Raw genomic sequence first — 26,198 nt, 5'->3', positions numbered from 1 at the left:
ATTCAATACAGCTGCAATATGATTTCATCTAAAGTCTAGCTTCTCAATCATGTAAACTCTTCTTTGAATTCAATTCAAATTCTAGTAACTTCATGAAAACTATTTGGAAATGATCTGACACTGTCATCTTCTGGAATATTTTTCAAACTTCCAGTTTAATGTACAGGCCAGGGATATTCCATATGTTTAATAATAAAAGGTCTGAAGACTAGCCAAAATCATCTGGATGCTGCAATTTAGCTTAGCACAGTATGAAATTGTAGAGTTTTTTTAGTTGCAAAATATCTTGAAAATCTATAATACAATATAAACTTTGACTTGCTATGTTAAATAAAGGTCTTCTTGCCTTCTAGCATTTCTTGTATATGCCTTTGAGTAATCATTGGTAGGGCATTGATGGTAAAAACGTCCTGTTATTTTTTGTCCTAATGACGGCATAGAAGATAATCTGATACCAGATTAGACAGTTTTTCCATCCATTCTACTACATTTTAACCATTTTAAAACTATTTCAAAAATACAATTAAATCTTATTGCGTAAGCCAAGAGTAAGCAGTCTTTTCTTCCATCTACCGCATTTAATACATTTCAAGTTCCAATACACACACACACACACACACACACACACACACACACACACACCATGGGACCTCAAAACAAGTCTTTTCCTTCATTTTTTTCTGTCCTTATACCACATAAATAAATAAAATGATCATTAAAGCTGAACATTCCTGGCCATCCTCACTACTGAACAAACAAATATTGCCCAAGGAAAATATTTTTTAAAAAAATGGAAATAATAATATACCCACAAGAAAAAATGAAATGATTAATCTTGTTTTTATGTCAGCAAGTTACAGCAAATCCACAAGAAATAACAGCAATAACCAAATTATTTACTTCAATAAATCCCATGAATAACTACTAAAAACACTTTATCCATAAGCTATAGAGTGACTTTCTTCTAATATAATTTTTATATTAAGATACTGGGCTGACTACAATTCTGCCATTTCTCTCCCTCCCCCCCAAAATAACCTATATACAGTATAGCAATGCACTGCATTTTGCAAACAGCCTGCAACAGAAAACCCTTAGCAGCTATTAATGTCAATGTCAGCCTGCCAAAGGAACCAATGCTCAAATCAGTCAATCAGAACTAAGAAAATAGTAAGCCAATCACAGGATTCAGGATTCTTACAATGTTCAAACAGACATATTTTGTTTCAAGCTTGGAAATAATTTGTTTTGTCCTGACTTTTGGGGGCGGGGCGGAGAAAGCTATTGAAATGCAAGCCATTCATTGCGCATCCTTAATCAGTGACAACTATTTATGTTGTGTGGCTAAATTCATGTCTCACACTAAGCCAACCTATGCAGTGGTGGGATTCAAATATTTTTATTACAGGTTCTGTGGGCATGGCTTGGTGGGCATGGCAGGGGAAGAATACTTTAAAATCTCCAGTGATGGTTCTCTGAACCACTCAAAATTTCCACTACCCGTTCTCCAGAACTGGTCAGAACCTGCTGAATACCACCTCTGAACGTATGGTTTCTTTGCTGAAAGCAAAACAAGTAGCATCTTGAACGTGGGCATAACTTAGGAACAAAAAAAATAAAACCTTATTTCAAGTGCCCAACAAATCTCAGACAGTGAGTTTTAAAAATAATTTTTTAAAGCTTTACCTGCTGAACTCAACATCTATACATTTCTATCATAAATAACTGTTGCTCAATTAGTTAGTTCCACATTATTTAGAATAAGGTTGAACAAGTCACTATGTTAAGTCCAAAATTTCCAAGTAAAGCTGGAACCAAATGGGCAAGTTCATACATCCAAGAACTTACCAAGCCATAATGAAAACCCACTTACAGCAGTATTTGAAGGGGAAATAAATGAAACATCCTGTCTGAAGGAATTTGTTTACATAAGAGGTCCAAATTATTCCTTCTTCCCTTCCCAAAGCAATGGTACCATCTTTTTTTGCCAAGAAGAACAGCTCTGTATTTAGTTTACTTTGTCACTGCACCTCGTACAATGAAATTAAACACCCTCTTCAGTGTACATTATGACTGTGAAAATAAAACACAAACACACATTCTTCACATTCTATACACTGAATTGAAAACCCCTGATATTGCATTGATATTGCACTATACAGTAGAATTCAACAGAGTTACTGCCCTGGGACAGAAGCTGTTTTTCAGCCTATTTGTCCTTGTTTTTATTATCCTGTACCGTCTGCCAGATGGTAATAGTTAAAAAAAAGGGTGCCCAGGATGAGATGGATCTTTGAGAATGTTTTGAATTTTCTTAAGACAGCGGGAGCTATAAAGCTCTTCCAAAGAGGGGAGAGGGCAACCAATGAACTTCTGGGCTATGTTAACCCTCTGGAGTGCTGTCCTATCTGCCACTGTGCAATTGGCAAACCATTCAGAGGTGCAGTAAATTAGGATACTCTCTATGGTGCAGCGATAGAAGGTCCCTACACCCACTAAAAAATGTAACCATTAGGTGTTGCCATTTTCTTCTCTTCATTTCTGAAGATTTATACCAATTGAAGAAGGCATACATTTTTACCAAACGAAAGATCAGAGGGGCTTACAATCTCATTCACACAAAAAAAGTGTGGAAAAGTGAGTTTAAATTCTGGAAAGTATCACAGTCTTTCACATTTTTTATTAGCTGTGAACAATGAACTCTTCTGGATGGCTTTCCTTGTCTGAAGATGCCAAGGAAGCCAAGCCGAGTCTGTGAGATTTCTGCCAAGTCAAGCAAATGAGCTGAGCTAAGTGTGATTTATTGCTTAGCCCAAATCAGAAATGCATGACATTTGGAGTTTTATATATTAAAACTAATTATTAAATTAAATGCTCCCAAACTGGAAATTTTAAAGAAGAGATTGGATAACCGCTTGTCTGAAATGCTATAAAGTTTCGTGCATAAGCAGGGGGTTGGATTAGAAGACCCCCAAGGTACCTTCCAACTCTGTTATTCTATTATTCTATTTCTATTCTATTCAACTCCTGTCAATCAATGCAGGTCATTCAGTACAAATTAATATACTTCTAGTGCAGATAGTCCTCAACAGTTCATTTAGTGACAGTTTGAACTTACAACACTGAAAAAGGTGACTTATGACCATTTTGCACACTTATGAGCTTTGGAGCATCCTCATGATCAGGTGATCAAATCCCAGGTGCTTGGCAACTGACCTGTCAGGCTCCGAGTTCACCCAGAGCCCGTCAGCTCTATATATGCCTCGCAGCAAGTCAGCTGGCCATGTCACCTTATCTCTGCTGCTGTCAGATCTGTATTTCTGCTTGTGTGCTGGCAGATGGCTTTGGAATGACTCAGCAGAGCTGAGGATGGATTCTGCAACAGAATGGAACTGGCTCTGTATTGATGTGGTGCATATTGTTAAAGTGGGTTGGGGCACATATAGGTGGTAATTAGGACTGAGGTTAAAACATGGTGAAGTTGGCACCAGGTGGGTATCAGTTAGTGAGGGTCGGAATAGGGTAGGGATGTAGAGATGTTATAGGGTTAATAGCATTTAGGGATAATGGGTTAGGTGTGGCCAGAATTAGAACTGTGTATAGGCCTGGGTGAGGTGAGATGTATCTCATGATAATGGTGATAAAAGGAAAGGGAGCAAACTCAAACCCAACTCTAACCTTGCCTGGCTTTTAGGCATTCTTGCCTGATTAGAATATTTGTTGTTTGATGCTATATTGAAAAAACCATCAATGTCCTAAAGAGGAGATGGAGTTTGGATTCATATAAAGAAAAATCTTCAATACTCAAGGACTTGCTGAGATATTTGACATATTTGTGATGGTTGCAATGTTCCAGGGTCATGTGATTATCTCCTGACAAGCAAAGTCAAAGGAAAAGCCCAATTCACGTAACAACTGTGCTACTAACTGAACAACTGCAGTGGTTCACTTAACAACTGGGGAAAGAAAGGTTCTACAATGGGCCAAAGTACATTTAACAAATGTCTCACTTAGCAACAAAAATTTGGGGCTCAATTGTGGTTGTAAGTTGAGTACTACCTGTATTATGTACCAGTTAACATACTAGCTGCCACAGTCTGCATGCACTGAAGCCTTAGGACAGTCCTTTGAAAGACGTTCTGCAGTGATCAAATCAGAATGGAAGAAATTCATTATTACCAGGTGTCAGTCTCTTGAATGGCTATTGCTGGCATTATCAGATATAATTGTGCAGATTTTAATTATGACAGACTTCACCATCAAATAAGACTATTTCTCTGAAATTTGTGCCAGTGTTTGTAAATTCAAAAATGAATACAAGTTTAATAAAATATTTTTATGATTAAAATATTAGCTATGCTTTCCTTTCTTGTCTCCAATTTAACATTAAGGTAGGCTTGGTTTCTTAATAAATAAGTTAACTGCTTTCACATTTTTGGTGCTAAATCCCTAACACAGAGAGACAACAAATCTTTCCAACTGAGTCAATTCAATGCAGTACTTTGACCTCACATCCTTTAGTCAATTTTAAGCAAACAGAATCTAAAATTATACTTTTCCAATTAAATACTTTTGGGGGGAATGGACATAATGTTCTAGGTGGCATAACCATTAGCCATGCTGGTTGGTAATTGAATAAGTTAAAATCTAGTCCATCTTTGCAGTTGCTGGATTTGAAAAAGTGATTTAAGAAATATCTCTCTGTACAATTTTCAAATGCTTAGTTTTTCCTGCCTAAATAAATAAATAAATAAATATATATATATATATATATAGAGAGAGAGAGAGAGAGAGAGAGAGAGAGAGAGAGAGAGAGAGAGAGAGGAAATTCTTTTGGACTAAGAATTTTGCTGCAAGGATTTGGCAGAACCAAAAAAATGCAATAATGACTGTATGTCTACATAGTAAATTAAATTACATGCAGCTAGTAGGATTATTCCCAACATATTTAGTACTCTTCTTCCTTTTAGCATATTACAGTTTGGCAGTAAAGTTTTGTAGGGATTTGGGGGCTACATACTGTATAATTCTAGAATGTCTGAATGACTTTTCTATCTATAGAATCATCTATATTTTACTTCATTTTTTCTAATTCAGAAATCATATGTTCATCTATCTGGAACTTCTTATAGACAACAGTAGCTAAAAAGGAACACAAAATGTTGCATAAAATCAGCCGTGAACTATTTTTTTTTTAACTTGATATACATTTTCCCCCCCAAATTAGTCACCTACTACATGATTTTCTGGTCTACTTCCCATCACAAATATATAAAACAATATATTTATTTTTGTGAAAAATTAACATTCATATTTTAGTAACTGCCCTTTAACAGATTTTATCTGTTAAAAATGTCATGTTGATTTTTGAAATATTCTAGTTAGAACCTAGCAAAAAAGAACAGTCAAATAATTCAACACATATATTGATAATGACCACACACCTGCTATTAAAATAACAGGTCATACCTTATTACTGTTAGTCATAGGCCTATAATTATCAAATGACAGTTCTTAATTTCCTATTTATGCAACAAATTTATAGTCTCCGCATTACCTTTTTTGCGCAAGAGAGAGAATGATTTATAAAATGTTGACAACTTTTTTTTATCTGCAAAAGATAAATTAAATAAACTAAATAAATTAAATAAAATTTCAATGCACTACAATGGAAATTTGTTTGACATTGTTACAAAATGCCCACTGTACTTTCCATAATCAATGTGCCAGATACTTTCTAACTTGCAATCTGGTTCTTCTAGTTTTAATCTCACTGGTGATTTGAAACCTAGTCCCCTGAAGCCAGAGGTGGTATTCAGCAGGCTCTGACCAGTTCTGGAGAACCAGTAGCGGAAATTTTGAGTGGTTTGGAGAACCGGCAAATACTACTTTTGACTGGCCCCTCCACCATCTATTCTCTGCCTCCCGAGTCCCAGCTGATCGGCTGGGTCTTTTTTGTTGCCCTGCACAGGAGAACGGGGCTGGAAATCAGGTTAGTGGGGTGGGGAGGGAATGGGGATTTTACAGTATCTTTCCCCTGCCATGCCCACCAAACCACACCATGCCCATCAAGCCACACCCATAGAACCGGTAGTAAAAAAAATTTTGAATCCCACCGCTGCCTGAAGCACAACATAACTTAAAACTTCAGTATTAGAGAAAGGGCAAACTGAAAAACATCATCAATAGTTGTACACATTAAGTTTTAGTAGAAGCCTTAGCTTGTTTACTTAGCCGAACAAACAAAGAAAACTAGTGATGGAGTTGGAGAAAGTAGGTACAGTAGATGTAGGAGAAGGAGGAGTCACTGCAGTTAAGTGAATCATGAGTTTGTTAAGGAAATCCTGTTTCCCTATTAACTGTTTTTGATCCTGGGAAGCTGCAAACATAATTACTACATCCCAGTTGCCAAGTACCTGAATTTTGATCACATGATAGACAGGCATAAGTGTGAGGACTGGCCATAAATCGCTTTTTTGAATGCTGCTGTAACTACCAATAGTCGGTAAATGAATGAAGACTACCTTTACTTTAAAATATGCTACTGTAACCCATCCTGGTTCTCTTTGATGTTCTCCAGATTATTTTGCTGACTGGTAAAAGTTCTGCTCTGATGACAACTTTGAAATGAATTAGCATTAGAGTGTTCCATGTGTCATTAACTGCTCTATAGACACCTGCAATAGAATGAAGTCAGTCATTATGTAAAGATCAGTAACACCATTCCCCTTCTTCGAAAATTAAGCATTGTTAAATTAAGTGTTTGTAAGCTTTAATTACTAATATTTTATTGTTAATGAAGTTTGAATTATAGGTTTTCAGGAATAGTAGAACAAATTAATACCGAAGCTAGCTGATTTAAGAGCTGGCAAAAACAGTTGCAAATACATGCACTTCTCCCTTAATGACCCTAACAGGGTCCAGAATTTCTGTTGCTAAGTAATGTAGTCATGAGACAAAATATGATGTGGTTGCACAATTTAGCAATGACAGTTTTGGTAGTCCCGGCTGTGATGATTAGGATCATATTATTGTTAGACAAGGAGATCACCCTCCTGTGCTGCATTCACCTGTACTTCAACTTCCTCTCAGTTGATGATCTGCCTCCCACCTCTGCCATTTTGGCCACTCTGAACTCTGCCACTTTGCCCTCCATTGCCCTATCCTCCACCCTAGACTCCCACTGCCCTGCACTCTGTCATCTCTGCCACTCCCTCATCCCCTTAGCTGACCTTTGCCATCCTCTTACTCTGACTTTTGATGATGTGCACCAGGCCTGGCCCTTCACAAGGGAGCTGCTGGCCACATGTGGTCTTCCTGGAGACCTCATAAACGAGACTGCAGAGTGTGTTGTTGTTGTTATTGTTATTATTATTATTGTTGTTGTTATTATTGTTGTTATTATTGTTGTTGTTATTATTGTTGTTGTTGTTGTTATTATTATTATTATTATTATTGCCCTTGAGATGTTTCATGCACGGATCCAGGGAAACTTTTGAGGGAGCATTCTGTTGCAATATGATGCAAAGTTTGTGGGGCGTTCCCATAGTCACAGTTAGGATTATCAACCAGACCACATTTTTATTTCCAGTATTGGCACTTGCTGTGGTTAGTTCAAATCCAGTTGGGCGCTGTCCAGATTATCCTTGGGAGAACAAAGCTAAAAGGCTATTGTACTGGATGAGACAGAGGGCAGGGTGGTGAGAATGCAGAGTAGAATGCTGGTCAGTGGGGTGTCCAAAAGGGGCAGAGTTGGGGAAGATAGGAGGATGGAGGGAGTAGAAGTGTACCTAGCAGTCCTAAATGTGGGTGAACTACCAAGCACCAAAATTTTGATCCTGTGGGGGGTGGGAACCATGGGGGGTGCTGCAACAGCCGTGGGGAAGGGATGCAAATGTGAGGGTGCTCCAACAAGCATAACTTTGAGAACCAGCCCTCACTACATTTGTTCAGTGCCATCATAACTCCAGTCATTCAACAAATGGTCATTAACCAAGGATTACCTGTAAGCCAAACCTAATACAATCGCAGCATTACCTAGAGTTGAATGTCGAAGCAAATCTTAGATGAAAAGGAGGTAAAGTATCCTGATGTTGAGAATAGAGAGCAAATGAGGTAAAGAAAAAAAAATTCCAGACAGTTTGTTCTTTATTTTTAAAGAGTTAGAATAATGAAAAGAAATGGTGACTCATACATGTGTAGGTAGGCACATTATGACGGTAACACAGACCTTATCAATGAAATTACTTTTGAACTCTAAAAATTGTAATGAACTGAAGCACTTTTTTTTGGTCTTCAATGAAGAAGTTATGAATAAATGTAAAACTGCACATGGAGTGAATGAATTACACTCATTATTTTTATGGCTGAAACTTCCGACACTGAAGCTTGCTAATAGGCTCATGCTGCTGATGAATACTACATGCTTCCAGGTTAAAGAAACAGAACATTAAAGCTGCACGTAGCTGTTCCACCCACATGGACAAAAGTGTCTGATGCAATGTGTCTTAGTAAAATTAAATTTTCAGCTAAAAACACTCAAGAGCTAATTTTGTGAACATAGGACTGATCTCAGTTGGACAATTTCAATTTAAGGAACAGTAAATAGTTTATAAAAACTTTACTTATATTTCCATGCTCTTGGAGATCAGCCAAATCATCTCACTCTCTAAGTTCATCTTCCATGATACTTTTTAGAGATCACCACTTGCATCAAATATTGGTTCTGTTCTGACCCAGCAAAATCATATTGCATCAAATATTGGTTCTGTTCTGACCCAGCTAGCCAGTGGCTTTCAATCCAGATTAAAAAAATGGATGTGAAGGGGTGGTTGTAAAAATTATTGGTCAAGAGGATAGCACATAATTTGTACAAAGGGAGCCTGAATCTAGAACTATGTTATCCGTATTTTTTTAAAAGGAAACAGCAGTTGATGAAAAAGTCATGCTTGATATATTGGAATGCAATTACTTGTGGTTCTTGGACCTCTGAATCTAAAATGTAAGACTCTAATAATATAGTAATAACAATAGCAACAATAATTAGCAACTTCTTCAGAATATTGATGTGCTATCAAGTCAACATCAACTCTTAGCAGCCACATACATTTCTCCATCTCCCCAATCTCATCCTTCAGTTCATCCAATGTTTTTATTTTCTCTTTCCTTTCCACCTTTCCCAACCTTCTCCAGATCTTTGTGTCCATAGTTGGATAATCTGAGCCTGGCAATTTGAGTGAGAACACTGGGTTGATCTGTGCAATGATCAATTAATTTGGCTTCTTTAGCTGTTCATAACATTTTCAGGAGTTTTCAAATTTCAAAATACTCTGCTTCTGCAAGATCCAATTTTTGCTTCTACAGAGTATCACAGAGGACACTATTGCCTGCACAATTCTGATCTTTGTAAATATGGACACATCATGACATCTGAATATCTTTTCCAAGACTTTCATGTCTGCTAGTCTGCCAATATTTCTTGACTATTTACTTCTTTACTATTGATGGTTGGTCCTAAAAGGCAGAAGACATTTACTACTTTAATATCTTCACTGTTAATTTTAAGGTTGGTTGTTGCAAATGTTATTACTACTTTATGTTTAATCCTATACTGTGCTCCTTAACTTTTATTACTAGAACTTGCAGGTCCTTTGCATTTTAGCTATTAGAGTACAGACAGTCTTCATTTAGTGACTACAATTGAGATTGGTATCTTAGTTGTAAAGTGAAACCAGAACTGTGCTTATGATCTTACTTCAGCTTTCCTTTCTTTACAGATTTCTGAATGTTGTAAATGTGACCATTAGTTATAAAGCTACTTTTTTCATCACTGTGATAACAGCAAATGAGGCTGCTAAATGAGCCCTATCTGTAGTGTCATTAGCATGATGTAGGTTGTTGATTCCTCTTCCTCTGATTTAAAGCTATATTCAATTTCTTCCAATATAGCTTCTCTTAATATAAATTCTAGCACAGAGAATGAATAAATAAGGAGAAAGTATGTAGCCTTATCACATTCTTTTGCTAACATGGAACCAATCTGTTTTGTCATGTTCTGTGTGTAATATAATTTTTGAGCTGTTTTATAGAGTTCTCATGATAATGAGATGTTCTGGGATTCCCAGTTTCATAAGCACATTCCTCAATCTGACATGATCAACTCAGTCATAGGCTTTCTATAATCAACGAAGCACATAATGAAACATTTTTAATATATTTTGTCTTTCCAGCCTGCATCAGAAATAATGCCTTTTGTTCCTTGCCTTTTTTAAATCTAGCTTGAACACCTGGCCATTTTTGCATGTAGGGCTATAATCTTTGTTGGATAATATTAAGCATTATTTTGCTCAGTTTGAAAATAAGAACACTGCACAATAGATTGCATGTTTTGTTAAAACTCCATGTTTTGGTATCAGAATGTTGATCTATCTCTTCCAACCTGTTCTAATAAGTTGTTCTCCAGATTTGCTGGCATGGTTTGGCTACAACCCGTATTTCTTCCTTTGCTTGCCATAGATTCTATTAATTCTTATAGTCCTCTAACTTGATATTGACCACAGTGATGATCTAACTTTATCTTCTAGTACTATAAGGTTTTGTAATATCTTCTAAGCTATCTTGGACGTTAACCTTATTTCAGCATACTCCTTTCATCTTTGTTTGATCTTCTTTGAATCAGTTTTTATCTGTCCAATGGCATTCTTTAACATATGATTTCAAAGTCCTGAATTCAGAGATCTTTTTGGAAGGTTCTCATTGTTTTTCCATGTTTGATTCTATCTTCAGTGCTTTTGTAGATGATGTATAATGTTGTGTCTTGTCTGTTTTAATAGCTTTCTGAAAGTCTGTGTGAAGTTCCTTCCTGAGATATTTCTTTGGATTCCCTTCTCTTCTGGGCAATTCTCACGGTTTGTTTGACATCCAATTTGCTTTCATCTATTGCTTCACCTTTCACAGTGATGTTCACCTTTAACAACTTCTTTAAGTACATTTCACAATTCCTCTGGATTTTTGGTGTTTTTTTTATCAAAGAGATTCAGGACTTCAGAGCAATTTCTGAAAATTATTATCTGCCCTATCTCTGGCCACGTAGCCAGAAAAACACAGAGACATGATTGCAAACTTTACTGATAAGTTTTTGAAGCAAATAGATATAAGTGCAAATACACATACACACATAAACACACTAGACAAATCAAGTCCCCAAACCTCCAACAAGTTTGTGTTGAGAGAGTTCCAAATCCAAAACAGGCACAAGAATGTTCAAATGAAATCCAAGCATTGTAGAAGAGCCATCAGCTGCTTCAGGTTCAGTTCAAGTCAGGAATCAAAACATATGGAGTCTACTGCTTTAAAACACCATCCTATGAATAACCTAAATAAATGAATAACCTAAATATCAGTTGCCAATGCTAATATTATTTAAAAGTGTGAAACTGTTACACTATTCCCTGTGCAACCCTTTTACTGTCCCCAGTTTTAACTATTATTTGTCAGTTATTAATATTAGAAGTTATTCATATTAATGTATGGATACAAATGCTAGATTTCACCATAGGAATGAGGAAGATTATGTTTTTTTGTTTTTAATATGCTGTTACAGTAAAATGTTTCAATCTATAAAATGAACTTTCCGTTGAAACTTTTTAGCACAAATAATTTCACTATAACTTGTACAATAAACCTGGGAAAGGAATTAATTTTTTGCAATAAGTGCTACCTGTATCTATATATAATTTAATTAGATAAATAAATAATGTATTAAACTAAGCCCTGCTTTGAGATTTTAAAATCAGTATTCTATTAATGAATTTCCTTTTTTTTCTGCAGGAACAAAATTTAGAGCTGTTTTAAACTACTGCTCTTTGGCTTTAATAAAAATAATTTAATTCAGTTCTTCAGCATTGTATTGTTCTTGGCATCGATCCGAGTTATCAGACCCTACTGAATTTACAGAAATAAAAAAATAAATATATTTCTTAAAGCTATATAGTGCAATGAAGGCTGGGTTACACATATTGCACAATCCTATAGATGTTAAAAAGCCATTTCTGAGCTATAAATTTAAAGCAAATGAAGGTTCCTAGATCCTAGACCGAATTACTACCTTATATTTTTACCTTATATTTCTTTCACAATATATATTATCCATCAACATTTTTCTTCCTTCCTTTTGCTTTGTCTGTGACTTGTTTTTCTATACTGTAACTGCACTATTCTATATCTTCCCTGCATTCTTGTGACTACGCTATTCATCATACTACACACTCACACACCATATATGTGTATATATAATACACACACACGGCACGTGCATGAATAACAAAATAATGCTCAAATCAGAAAAGTCAGCAGTAAAAAACAGATACCTCTGGGTTAAAAGGATCACACTTTAATTTTGAAGGAAAGGAAGAGATCCTTACAACAATAACAGTTTGCCGCAGGTGGCAGCTAAGATATTAGCTTCAAGAAATATTATTCAGACAGCTTAGAGTAATAAAAATATATGCAATAAAATTATATTTGATAATGGAATTATCAACGGAAAAATAGATGAAAAACAAATTCCCTTAATATTACATTTCAAGGTAACATTGTTAGAAATTCTCTGAATATATGTCATACAGTTATTCTTAGTCATTTACACTGTAAAATGTATTTATATGTGAATATGTATCTATGCATAAATATATGACATATCTATATATGAGCATATGAACAGTGAATTAATGTCAGAACAAGCAAATGATAGTTGGAGGATGGAGAGTTTATTAAGAGTTCAGATTCTGAGTTAGAGAACCTGAAACGCATCTCTTCATCCTTACCTCCCACATCTGACTCTCTTTAGTTCCATACTTCCTCCAGAAACTGAACTGGGAGGAACTCTCAGTATTTGACCATATTTGAATGACAGTTTTAATACCCAATCATTATAGAGAACTAGAACAGGGTGGAGATTCTTGGTAGAATGACTGCACACGTCTCTGCCATATTACCCCTACAACACAATGTTTTATCCAGCTCTGTCTGTTTAAATGAGATAAAATGGAATTTGCAAAGATTGATTTTCCTCTCATTCACTAGTCTGATGCCAGCAACAGTTCTGGTAATCTTCTATACACCTTCTGCTTTGATAATCTTCTTTGAAATGAATGGAACAGATTGTGATATTTGACGAATGTTTCCTCTTTTCTGACTGAACATTTCCAAGTGCTTACCAGAGGAGAAGGAACAGAATATTTTCCATAGCAACCCCACGATTTATTGGTTTGCTTCTTGCTTATGAACTAATCAAAAATTTTATTTCACCAAAAAAGGCCTTTAAAACTGGCTGTCAGTGATTCTTTTGCCAAGTCCTTATGGAGATATTTATACGCAATCTGGAATAAAGTGCATAACACCTGGATTTTGATAAACAAAGCTGATTTTTTTTTTACTTTATTCAAATGAGTCATTATTTAAATAACATCTTGATGGTGAGATAGGAAAGTTCTCCACTACTGAGAACTTTTAGATCTTCACTTTTATGATGTATTCCCTATTAATCTTCTTGATTTCAATGTACGTGATGTTGCCAGCTTGAAGGATACCCAGCATGTTTCTTCTATTATTTTTAGGCCCTTGATTAACCATGTAGCACGGAATCAAATGCCCTCTTGTAATCAATCCAAGCTACATTCAAGTTGGTCTTCCTTCTCTTGCAGTTTTCCAAAATCATCTTATCAATTAGGAGCTGACTTTTGTTCCTCTACTGATTGGGCAGTTTCCTTTCTGCCCAGATAGAAAGAGCTTGTTTTCAACTAGGTAATGTTGGACTGCATCAGCTACAATATCAATTAGCAGTGTGAAAGTTGTTGGTAAACAGGGAATTGGCCTGTAGCTGCTTGCTGCCGCTTCATTTCTTTTTTTTTCTTTTTTTTGGGGGGTGGGGGGGTATTTTTTAATATAATAATTCCAACTTTAATTGAACAGTGTGTCATCCAGGTACAAATATATTTGTAAAATAATAATCAAAATTTACAGCATTATTCATTAATTAGTATTAATTCTATAATATTAAAATAATAATATTCAACATACCAATCATAATATTTGCTCATCTCTCTTAGCATACTGTATCTTCTTTATTTCACTAATCTTCTGTTTCCCTGTTTCTAACTTCCATTTTTGTTAATTAACCATTGATAAAATAAATCCCATATCATATAATATTCAGTTTGCTCTTTCTCCTCAATTGCAAGCGTTTATTCATTTCTGCACACTCTATAATATTTTCCTGATCACATTCTCAGCCTGCTGCTGCCTCTTTTGTTAGATCTCTCATTATCAGGTAGTTTTTGTCAGATGTTAGCCGATTTTCAGTTTCACCTCCTTGCAGTATGTGGTGGCAATGAGTGGGTGGAGACCAATCAGATGCAGTTCATCTTCACCTGCTGCTGACCAATTCTTGATCTTGGCCCTTTCTTTACCGTTTCTCTAGTTATTACAAATTCTTTCAACTCCTTTTTATCTGTATCCAAGGTGCAATTTCTTATATTTCTTTGGATTGTCCCGCATCTGCACTGTTTCTTCTTTGCCAGGTGTTGACTGGTTTATTGTAATCTATACCCTGATGAGGATGGTGATGGTGATGCCTTCGAGTCAGGGTTATTGTTACTTTGATTCCTGGAGATGCCTGAACTAATTTCTGGAATTCTTAGGTAAGGTTTTTCAGAAGTGATTTGCCTTGCCTGCATCCTGGTATTTAATTTCATTATTATGCTGTAGAGAGAAAAGAAAATGTGCAAATATGCCAAACCACCCAGAGTCAGTTGGAGCTGAATGGTGTCAAAGGGTAATAAATACATAATCATTATATAAGTTTTCGTGGGTACTTACATGTATGGCATTCAGCTTTGTTCGGGTATTTTCCCACGTCATTGTAGTTGTGCTTTTAAAGTTGTAGCAACGTTTCGGCAGAATCTCATCTGCCATCATCAGGCTTCTGTACAGACACATACAATACAGAAAAGCCAAACCCCTGATGATCAGTGAACACGCCCCCCACCCAATCAAGTTCCCCACTGGCAGTTAAAAGGAGGAGCAGCTGCAACTCCATTACTCTAGAAGCACAGAGCTGGAGACAGAAGCCTGAAGATGATGAATGAGACTTCATGAACGTTGCCTAGATACTTCAAATCTTACGCGGAGAAAACCGAACACAAAGATCTACATATATATATATATATATATATATATATATATATATATAATATATATATATATATATATATATATATATAAATCGGATTAGTGGTGAAACTGAATGCAGTAATTGCTTTTCTTTTTTCCCCTGGTTATACTGACTCACTCCATACATTTGATTCTATAATATGGGATTTAAAAACAGCTTAAACTGATCTTAATTACTGCAGCCACATCAATCGTTCATATATCAACCATCTGGGAATGTGTTCATGTCAACAGTACAGATCTTGCCATTTCCTCTAAAATTAATGCACAGAGTGCTTGGGATTCAGTTATAAGGAGAGGCAAGTGGGTGAATTAAATTTGTAATGACAACATTTGCACATTAAAATCTATTACCCAAGTGTGGTGCACAAATAACACAACCTATTCAGAAGAAATTAACATTTCTTTCATAATGTTAAAGATACAGAATGTATTCACAATCCTATTTCTTTGTTAGTTTTAAAAAAAAATGCCCATTTCTGTTCCCAACTTTAATAATGTATATTTGGGGCGAAGAATATTCAAAAATGTTGATCATCTAATTTTTTCTTCTCATATTAGCATTATTGATGGGGTTCATTTGAGGATTATATTCGGTATTTCTCTTATGTTACAGCAAGTTATGATTTGAGTGTTGCGGTGGCCTAGAGGTGGAGCTCTCACCTCACAATCAGGAGGCACTCAGTTCAATCCTAGGTAGAAGCAGATATTTCTCTCTCTGGGCACACTGAGAATATATCTGCTGAACAACACTCCGCATTTGGCGTCAGGAAGGGCAGCCGGCCATTAAAACACTCTGCTGGCTCCATTCATTTGCCCAGAATCCACAAGGAATTATGGAGTTGTTAAAAGATGATGATTATGATGACAGCAAGTTATATTTCGGCAGAATTTGTATATTTACTGCAATGAATATCTATTTCTATTTCCATTATCTTGAGAGACATATAGATACCCTTGCTTTTCTTGACTTCTTCCTTAGCTCTTCCATATTCTTGATTCATCTCTCACTGAGAGGTGCACCTTCCACTTTAAATTAAAATGTTGTCAGAAGCTTCAGTATTCTATATATGCCAACCCAAAATATACTTATGGAAGAAATAAGTAAAAGGTGTTTATATGTTCGCTTGTATACAGTATCACCATGTCAGAACCAATTTGATGTAGTGGTTAAGGCACAAGGCCAGAAACTGAGAGACTGTGAATTCTAGTCCAACCTTAGGGACAAATTCAGCTTCTCTCAAACCTAGGAAATAGGCAATGGCAAACCACTCCCAAAACAACCCTGTCAAGAAAAGTGCAGGGACTTGTTCAGGCCGTCAATCTTCAGAAATCAAAAACTGACTCAAAGAACATGCACACAAGAACATCCACATATCGCCATATCCTATAGGATTCCCCACAGTCATTAATAATATAAAGCAGAACAATATATGTTTGAATTCTGCATGGTATGGCTCCAAACTATAAAACTCTAGTTCATATCATTGCAAATGTCAGCACTTTTTTGTCCACGAAAGATTTATAACTGCAGGCATACCTATAGGGATAAATTTGGTTTTATAGTAAAGCAGACCCTAAGCAGACATAAATGTAATATGAAGACAGATTTTTTTTTAAACTCCTACCAAGAAGAAGGTATTTATTAAAAGTTATAGGAATAGAAAAACACTGAGGTTATTCACTTAAGGAAACAAATTCTTTTTTCCCCCTGCTCCAGTATTTCTTTTGGTAGAGGCAGCTATATACATTTGCTTAACAAATATATACTTAGCTAGTTAGTAAATCCTTTTACATCTTGAAAAATGACAAAAGTTCGAATAGCATACCTTTTTAATGTTCTCTATCCATATATTGTATTTAATTTGCAAAAAAAAAAAAAAAGAGCAGTTCAGTTCCCAGCTTCCTGGCTTCAAAGACATTGATCATCATTTACACTGAAAAGACACATAAAAGTTGTGATGATGAAATGATAGCATAATGGCAATTTTTGCAGCCAGGTGCTTCACCCATATCTCTACTCATGATTAAAAAGTGATAAGACAGAAATAGTTCGAAATGCCTGTGCAAAGATAAAGAAACAGGATGTTGATGATGTGTGTGGAATGGGAAAGAGAGAAAGAGACCAGAAAAAAAAATAGATGCTTTGAATCCAAGAGCTAGAATGAGGCAACAACTCACATCAATAAAAAAGCAATCTACTCACCAGCTTACTGGAGCAGTAATATTGCAAAAAAACCTTTTGTTTAAATTAGACTAATAGAGAAGCCAGAAATTGCTAAACATAGAACAACAGAGTTGGAAGGGAGGTCATCTAGACCAACCTCCTGCTCGAGCAGGAGAATCTATTTCCAAAAGTCTAGGAAAACAATGAAAATCCTGTTTCAGCCCCTGGATTTCAGCCCCAATTTACTTTATGTCAGATCTTGCCTTCCATCCTCTAGAATTGTTAAATGTGACGTTCAGTCATTAAAAAGATACACAGTTCTGAATTTTAGGTCTTTATCCACCAAATAAATATTTTTGAAAATTAACTTACAGTAATTAGAAAACTGTCAATTTTGTTAACAAAAATAGGTAACTTGTTCCAAAGATTTTCCCTATCTTTTAAGAGTAGAAGGTGTCCAATGACAGACAGACAGACAGACAGACAGACAGACAGACAGACAGATATAATAACCATGCATTTACCTATTTATTTAATTCTTATTCTAGATAAATTGATAGAAGCATCATGGAGAAAAAAATAACAATAATGTATGTATCAGATTGATGTGACATACAATCACAAGTCTTAGCCAGAAGAGTTGTGGTAGACACTGAACTTGTATCACTAAAATAGTTTTGATTATATCTCAGCAAAAACAAAAGAAGATTTGCAAGAATTGATAACTAACAGAAAATAAATTATTCCTAATCCTCACCAAAGAAAATATAACAGACATGGGATAAGAAGAAAGGTTTCTTGGGGAATGAAAAATTAGATAAAGGCCAGGAATTAATGGATGACATCACAATGTAAATTGGATATTTCAAAGTTCTATCTTGGAATTGATACTATGGATAAAACAGCTTAAACCCAATTATTCAAAGAGTGAGGAATTGTGAGGAATCTTGGAAAAGAATGAAGAGAAGGCCTAAATAAGCAATAGGTTGAAGGCAAGTCTTTAGGCAGCTTTTCAGGATAGCTCATTTTCTAAACCAAGAAACCTGGGAAGAAATGTTTCAAATAATTCAAAGTACTCTGCCAAAATAAACAAAGGTTTATTCTAACTCAGTGTTTGTCAATCTTGGCAATGTTAAGATGTGTGGATTTCAATTCCCAGAATTCCCCAGCCATCACAGGATGAGGAATTCTGGAGTTGAAGTCCACATATCTTAAAGTTGCTAAGGTTGGGAAACATTATTCTGTTTCCAAGATTCTCTATTTATCCCCAGAAATAGCATTACAGATACCTAACTGAAATATGTATAGTTCTTGATTTTTCATCTTGTTCAAATATATGAGTCTTGATGGATAAAAACAAAGAGCACAATCAGTTTCCAGTTTGATGGATAGGTAACAAAATGGCAAAAGATAGACAGCAGAGAGTCTGTCACAAATATATATTTTTAAAAAAAAACAAGAAAGATTTCCTTCTAGAATTCACTTTCTCGTTCCACTATGTTGGGGCACAAGTGTTCTCCAAGATGACATATATTTAAAAGTCGTCAATTTAGCTGCCACCATTTGTTTTTGATGGAGGCAGGTTCACTTTAACCTAGAATCTGGACAGAAAACAAGAACACAGGATTATGCTTTTAAATAAATGGTTCCAGTTTCTCCCTTTCATTAGGGTGACCAAGTCTAATGGTTTTTGAAAATGAGAGGCTGGTACAAAACCATGAGAGTTTGAAAGAGGAACAAATGATGGCATTTACATGAATGGCATTTGTATTTGTATCTTATGTATCAGCATCTGATATCATGACCCAAAACTATAATTGCATCTGACATCTGACAACAAATAAATAATTTTAATAAATGCATAAGGGGACTACTTGAGGCATAAGATATCTGAAGGAAGTTACAGGAGATCTAGCTCTAAAAACATGTGTTGAGAAAAACACTGATCAGCAAAGGGACAGACAAATAGAGGAACTTGCATATGGACAAATATAAAAAAACACAGAAATATGCAAGCGGGTGAGTGGGTGTGTAATTATGAGGCACTTTTATCTTATTTTATTATTTATTTATTTCAAGCCACTGTTGACTCTCAAAAATTGCTGACATTAATCCCTGTAGATTTCTTGGCAAGGTTTTTTAGAAGTTGTTTGCCCTTGCCTCCCTCCTAGGGCTGAGAGAAAGTGACTGGCCCAAGATCGATCAGCTGGCTTCATGCCTAAGTCAGGACTAGAACTCATGGTCTTCTTCAGTCTAGGCTGATGCCTTAGATGCAGGAAACTGGTTCTCTACAATTTTCATACCAGCTCCATTTGACCTAGGTTTATTTTACATACAGTTCTTGAGTATTTGTTCCAGAAGTACTAAGACTTCTGAAGTTTATTTTATTTCTATCTAGAATATCTCGCCATATTCCAAGGAAAGGATGTGTGTGAGAGAGACAGAAGCATGTAAACTCAGTTCCTTTTTTAAAAAAAATCCATTACTAGAAGCTTCCATTTAGTAATATATAGGTAGTCCTCAACTTATGACAACAATTGAACTCAAAATTTCTGTTGTTAAGTGAGACAGTTGTTAAAAAATTTTGACTAATTGTATGACCTTTCTTGCCTCAATTGTTAAGTGAATCACTGCAGTTGATAAGTTAGTAACCTGGTTGTTAAGTGAATCTGCCTTCCCCATTGACTTTGCTTGTCGAAAGATCACAAAAGAGGATCTCATAGGTCATAAAGGTCATAACTATGAACCACAAAGGTCATAAATATGAACCAATTGCCAAACATCTGAATTTTGATCACATGACCATGAGGATGCTCCAAAGTAACTGTGAAAAACGGTTGTAAGTCATTTTTTTGAGTGCCGTTGTAACTTTGAAGGGTCACTAAATGAACTGTTGTAAGTCAAGGACTACTTGTATAGTTGTAGACGGGCAATATGCCTGAAATTCTGTCTTTAAAAACATACTGTAGGGAAATCCCTTGATGCAATTTCAAGGAAATGGAAGTTTAAAACTTTCAGCAATTTCATATAAGCAGAACCCTTGGAATAAGACTTGATTTGAGTGGGAGGACATTTATGAGCTGCACACATCCTGCAGTCAACTTTCACACGTAATCAGCATCTAACACATCACACACACACACACACACACACCTTGTGTATGTCTGTGCTCATGCATACTGTGTATGACTTCTAAATAATATGGGTCTTTGAAGGTCTCAAATTCCATAATTCATAATAACCAGTTATTTAAAAGTGCATTTATAGAAACTCTAAGCTGTTAAACATATTAAAAATAAATAAATGTCTGAGTATATTTTCTAAAAATTCTTGCTTCACGCAGTCATTGATCTGATTGAGTCACTACAGCCATAAAACATTTTCCAATTAAGAAAAGATGAAAATGTCCTATGTTTCTTTCTCAGTCTAGTTTTTCAGATGTCAGCCCTAGCTTCCAGAGCCAACTAGGACTGAGGGAACTGTAGTCAAAAGCATCTGGAATAGGCCAGATGTCCATCTAACATTCTAAATTTCAGGAAGCAGTAACGTATTCTGGAACAACTTTCGAACATATAAGCATTTTTTAACTTGAAGCTCTTCAAATACATAGATTCCCTTCTAGGGAATCAGAGAGTGAACAGCACAGAAATACATTATAGTACTTATCTTGGAGTACGCTTTCACTGCTGCCTGGCAGTCAGTCACATCTACAGGAAAAAACGCCAAAGCACAATTTAGAGACATTATTGGGTTGCATCCGAACCTCTATCATCCTATCAGAACATCACTTCACTGAGGTATTACAGCTATCAGTTTCACTTGTGACAGAAACATGACACATTCTGTTCATTGACACTAACTAAAATTTAAAGAAAAATGAACCCAAAACATTATTGATTCACAAAAGCCATCACAATAAGCTAGAAGTCACAAAAATAAGCAATTTAATGAATCCTATGTGAACTTATTAAACTAATTAGAACCAATTAGAAGGTTTACAAAGCTGATACTTCCATTCTGCCTTTTCCTCAATCCAAAGTTTTGAAAAAGAAACATTTTTTCCATTTCCCAATCATTTACAAATGGTTAACTATAAATAACTAAACAGTATTAGTTTTCATTAATTTTTTTGTTTTAAGGAGACAGCTACCTTGGTTACAAAAGGACAATCTAAATATATCAAAAGTAAAACAGTTGTTTTATTTATATCTTTTAAATCCAAAAATATCATTTTCAGATCTCTGATTCTCTTTCTGATTCAACTGCAGCTTAGCAAAAATCAAAATTTAGTTTCTATAGATTTTTTTTCGCAATTTACAAAGGTGGTATATTTAATATAGGGGGTGTGTACAGATGTTTTCCTCAGTGCTACCATCTTATAGCTCTGCTCAAAATCATATTTAAAAAATCCATTTGTTATGCATTGTTTACTGTTTATACCAGTTATACACCAGTAAGTCAAACTGGCACGCAAGAAGAAGGATTAAGTTTACTTTAACATTTTCCTAGCCAACTTATAAGATGCTTTTCAGTCCCCAATCTTGAATAAATCAAGTCTGAATTCCATTTCTATCAGTAACTCATTCTGCTTTCTCCCCTTCCTCTGTGTATAATTGTGTCATTTAATTTGAATGCAAAGTACTGTTTAACCTAAGCTGGCATAGGCAACATCATGGTTGACTCCTGGAGTTTACTACTTTTAAAGCCTGGGTGCATTAACACTGTGAAAGTCTTCAGTTATGACAGCTCTGGCACCATAACACTGTCAACACTGTTTTCGCACCAGCTATGCATATCTCCAGAGCCTGCACTATGAGAGGGACCAATTGTCCAAGAGGGCACCGAGCTTTGGCAAAAACAGCATTATTCTGGCACCTGCAGAAAGAACCAAGAGAAACCAGGCTGAAGACACCACAAATTTATGCTGCAGGTATCTAAGGCACAGTTTCCTTTCTTCCTGAGAGGACTGGATCTTGAAGGTTGAACGTAGAATGGTGGGGAAAGGAGTCTCAACCCCACTTGTCCGGCTGGTGACCAGCTGATATTTCCCCAAGGATGCAAAGCATGGATGCGCTGTGGGAGAGGAAGATATCCGGCTGGAACTCTAGTGCCACAAGGCTTTCCAGACAACACCAGCTGGTCGCCAGCCCGACAACCGGCAGGGGTTGGCAAGGTAGAGAACCAGTGACCCAATCGATCCCAATCTAAAGCTCTCTCTCCTCTCCTCTCCCCTCCCTTCTGGCACAGAAGCTGTGCTATCCCAGCCGGACTCCCAACCTTAACCCTTACTTAGGACATAGCTGTCCTAAGTCAAAGGTCTTACACTCCTTACTACTCCATCCGGCCCTGGATCTCAGCTGGTGCATTTCATGCAGGGAAGGAAGCCAACGTCCCCTCCACCCCCACCTTCCGAGCGAACGAAATTGGGGGGGGGGGGGGGGGGTTGGTGTTTTTTCTGGTTTGTTTTTGTTTGTTTGTTTTTCAAAAATGGGTCAGGAGTCGGAGGCTTTTATAGGGCTTCGGGTACTGCGGCTTGCGCAAGCGGCCGGCCCCGTTAATCCGCTTCAGCCCGGGTCCCTGGCGTAAACTCCGAGCGCCGTCCTCCGTCGCCGAGCCGCCGGCGAGAAGTCGGGAAAGCCAACTCGCAACTGCCGTTGGATGGAGCGGGGGACGGGGTGCGGGGGGGGGAGCCTTCTTTCCCTTCAGAACCGACCCCCTTTCCACGCCGGACACTCTCGCGGGGGAATTTGCCCAGCGCTTTTGGAAGCGCAAAGCCTCAGCCGTTCCACCTCCCTTCTCTGCCCGGCCCCGGCCGGTTATTTAACCTTTTCTGTCAGCCCCGCAAAAACAAACAAACAACCCCCCGCCACCAAAACCTATCCTATGTCCCCGTTTCCTCACCTCACCCCACCCCAACCGACCTTCGCTTCTTCCCTTGCGCTCAGATGAACAGAAAAATCAGCAAAGTGGCCGGAGATCCGAAAATTTAGGTTAGAAGTAATTCGGCACGCCGGACGCACGGAGAGCCGGAGCCCCGCGCTGTCAACGAAATATTAGTAAGCCCTCCAGCCTATAGCGGAGGGAGGGAAATGGAGGCTACCATCAAGAGGCGAGCTTTAAAAGCCCAGAATATGGCGATACGGCAGCCAGCGAGCCTCCTCCGAGAAGACCCTCCAAGCTGAGGAAACTATCCCGGGTTAGGAAACCGGAGCGGCGCGCGCGACGGATCCCTGGCTTTTGTCTCTAGCCCCGTGGAGCGGACAGCTCCCCGCTTGCCGCCTTTCCAGCTTCCGCTGAAACGCCTGGAGCTTTGGGGGGAGAGCGGGGGGGGGGGTTAACAGCCTACGGACACCCCCTTCCCCGCCCCGCCCCTGCGACTCCAGGGACTGCGAGGAAGCCGGAGGGGAGGCAATAAGAAAGCCGAGCAAAAACTTACTTGTGCCGAGGAGGCGCCGGCGGCGGTGATGAGCGAGGAGGTGGCGGGGGGGGCGCGTTCGTCCGCTTGACTGCTTCCTCAGCTCGGCTCAGCCCCACAGCAGCCAGTCAGAGCGAGCGAGCGCGTGCGCCACGGCCCTCTCCCAGTTGAATGGGATTAAGCGAGCGCGCATCCCGGCCCCTTGGAGCCGCCGAGCAACGTTCGGGCATGCTCAGTCGGCTGACCTTCCCCAGTGTAGAAAGTACCATTGAAGTGGAGGGAGGGAAAAGGGGGGACAAGAAGGAAAGAAATGGATGCTACCATCAAGAGGCGAGCTAAAAATAGACGCGGAGGAAGGAAAGGGGAGGGAGGGGGGAATTGCCGGAAGTTAAAGAGACAGGAGCCGAGCTGAGGAGGCTCTCGCTCGCTCCTGATTTCAGGTTCAAGCCTGGCATGGACCAATGTAGCAGAAGAGCAAGATGCTCTCTCCACTATAAACTATAAACACTGTATGAGCACATTTAGATTGGTGGTAAGGGATGGTCATTAAGGAAAGAAAACCCCATGGTTGCATTATATGAAGCATTTGTATGCAAATATACTGACCCCTTTATTGTACACAAAATGGCAAAGAAAACCTCTGGTAACAAATGCCTTGCAGAAAATACGTGTAGGTAAGTGTCTTATTTGGTTTCACACCTAACATTTTTATTTATTTGGCATTGAGTTAGCAGCCCAACATTTCATTAATCCTGGGTGTCCTGTAGAAGTCACAATGAGCCTACAGGAGTCATGATGCCATTGTATTAGTGTTATATAGTGGGTAATATGCAAATTTTATGATTTATTTAATTTGCATCATGATAATTGGCATATGATGTTGCTGGGCCCCTTGCAGATGCCAAATGATTAATTAATGGTCTTTCTCTCTAGCTGTCCATGGTTCAATTGAATTCCAAAGAAAGACATTATGGCAAAAATTGTGTCAGGCAGAAGGGAAAGGTGTAAATTCAGGCAGACTTCATTTGCTAGAAAGTTATGCAACAGAAAATGGCACCCCATCCATCCCTTTAGAAATAATAAAAAACCCCGGCCAGATTAGCATTTGCCCAGTGCTGGAAATCATCCTGTTTACCTACAGATCAATTGGTCATTCAGAAAATATGTGACTGCGCAGAAATGGACAATTTAACCATAGCTCTTAAAAATAAAGAGTCTTCAGCATTTGATAATAATTGGAATGCGTGGTATAATTGGTTATATCAGAGATAAACTGTTCAATGAATAATGGGTAATTTAAGCATAAATAGTGATAAGATGTGTATATTTAAAGTAAGGTAGGAGAATTGGATCTTGCAGACTGTCAAAAAGGATATCTGTCTGGTTTTAATGTATTTTCTTTTTTCTTCCGTCTCTTTGTTTTTTTTTCTTTCTTTTATACTTCTTTTTCTCCTTTTTCGGTCGCAAGACCGAGCGGTTTTTTTTTTCCTCTCTCTTTCCCTTCTTTCTTTCTTCTTTTTCTCTCTCTGTTGCATATGTAATGTTGTTATGTTATTTTTTAATTGTAAATTCAATAAAATTTATATATATATAAAAAAGAAATAATAAAAAACCCACCACCAAGAAAAATATCAAAGAAATTGCGGGCATAAGGTTAAAAAAAATATGAAGCAACTATGTAAGGGAAAAATTTGTCCCCCCAAAGTGCTAGGCAGATTTCAGCACAGCATCAACCATAACAATACATATAAAGGTTCAATTATGCACTGCATGATGGATGTTCTCCCTTGGCTGACCTTCTAGAAACAATGCTTTAGTTACCATCATTCCAGCTATTATCTATCCACTGCAAGATGAAGGCCTCTTCTACATGTTTCCAACCAATATGGACTTGAGCTTTCTTTTGCCAATTAAGCCCATCAAATGGTGATATCATTGATCCACTTTATTTGAGGTCTCTTCTGTGGATACTTTTATCAAGTGAAATCCATTCTATGACTGCCTTAGTCCACCTGCTATCAGTTCCTCTATCAGCTATATGACTTCATGAGTTATAATTCGAGAAGTTTTAGGGCATGGGTTAAGATTCTATGTTCTAACCATTAGAACACGAGAAAATTGAGGAAACTAAGGAAAAATTAGCTCAATTGAACTTTGGTAGAGATGGACAGCCTATGGTCTCCCAATTGCATAATCTGTTCTCATAGATCAATCCAAGTTTATGCTATCAAAATTCAATGATAATAATAATTCTTGGTTTTCCCATCATATATTTATGAATAAGAACCTAAAATAAAATGTTAGACCTGTGCCAGGATTAATGGATTAATTCGTTTTCAGCAAAAACACTTGACCTGTTCCTTCCAAGTTTATAGCCATCATACT

The 26,198-nt window shown here is 37.3% G+C and overlaps 1 protein-coding gene and 1 long non-coding RNA gene across 16 annotated transcripts in view; one reads left to right on the top strand and one right to left on the bottom strand.

Annotated features, from left to right (window-relative positions):
- OXR1 (oxidation resistance 1) overlaps positions 1–24,209 on the bottom strand; it is a 221,115-nt gene extending 196,906 nt beyond the window's left edge. For 2 of the 15 annotated variants that reach the window (XM_087931615.1, XM_087931621.1), the window contains exons 1-2: positions 23,835–24,093; positions 21,067–21,105 (exon numbers count right to left, since the gene is read on the bottom strand). The gene's annotated coding sequence lies outside the window, so the exon portion shown is untranslated. Of the gene's footprint in view, positions 1–6,524; positions 6,673–21,060; positions 21,106–23,319; positions 23,704–23,834 lie in introns of those variants that run through there. The other 13 variants (XM_087931618.1, XM_087931622.1, XM_087931626.1 and 10 more) reach the window with 10 other exon arrangements.
- Positions 23,551–26,198, top strand: part of LOC148126439 (uncharacterized) — a 41,788-nt gene continuing 39,140 nt past the window's right edge. Inside the window, exon 1 of the long non-coding RNA XR_015743283.1 lies at positions 23,551–23,594. This is a non-coding gene — a long non-coding RNA (uncharacterized LOC148126439). The remainder of the gene's footprint in view (positions 23,595–26,198) is intronic.

Source organism: Pseudonaja textilis, chromosome 3, assembly GCF_049901715.1.
Source record: "Pseudonaja textilis isolate UNSWEBS1 chromosome 3, rPseTex1.2, whole genome shotgun sequence".
NCBI classification, from domain to species: domain Eukaryota; kingdom Metazoa; phylum Chordata; class Lepidosauria; order Squamata; family Elapidae; genus Pseudonaja; species Pseudonaja textilis.
This window is presented reverse-complemented; position numbering and strand designations above follow the sequence as displayed.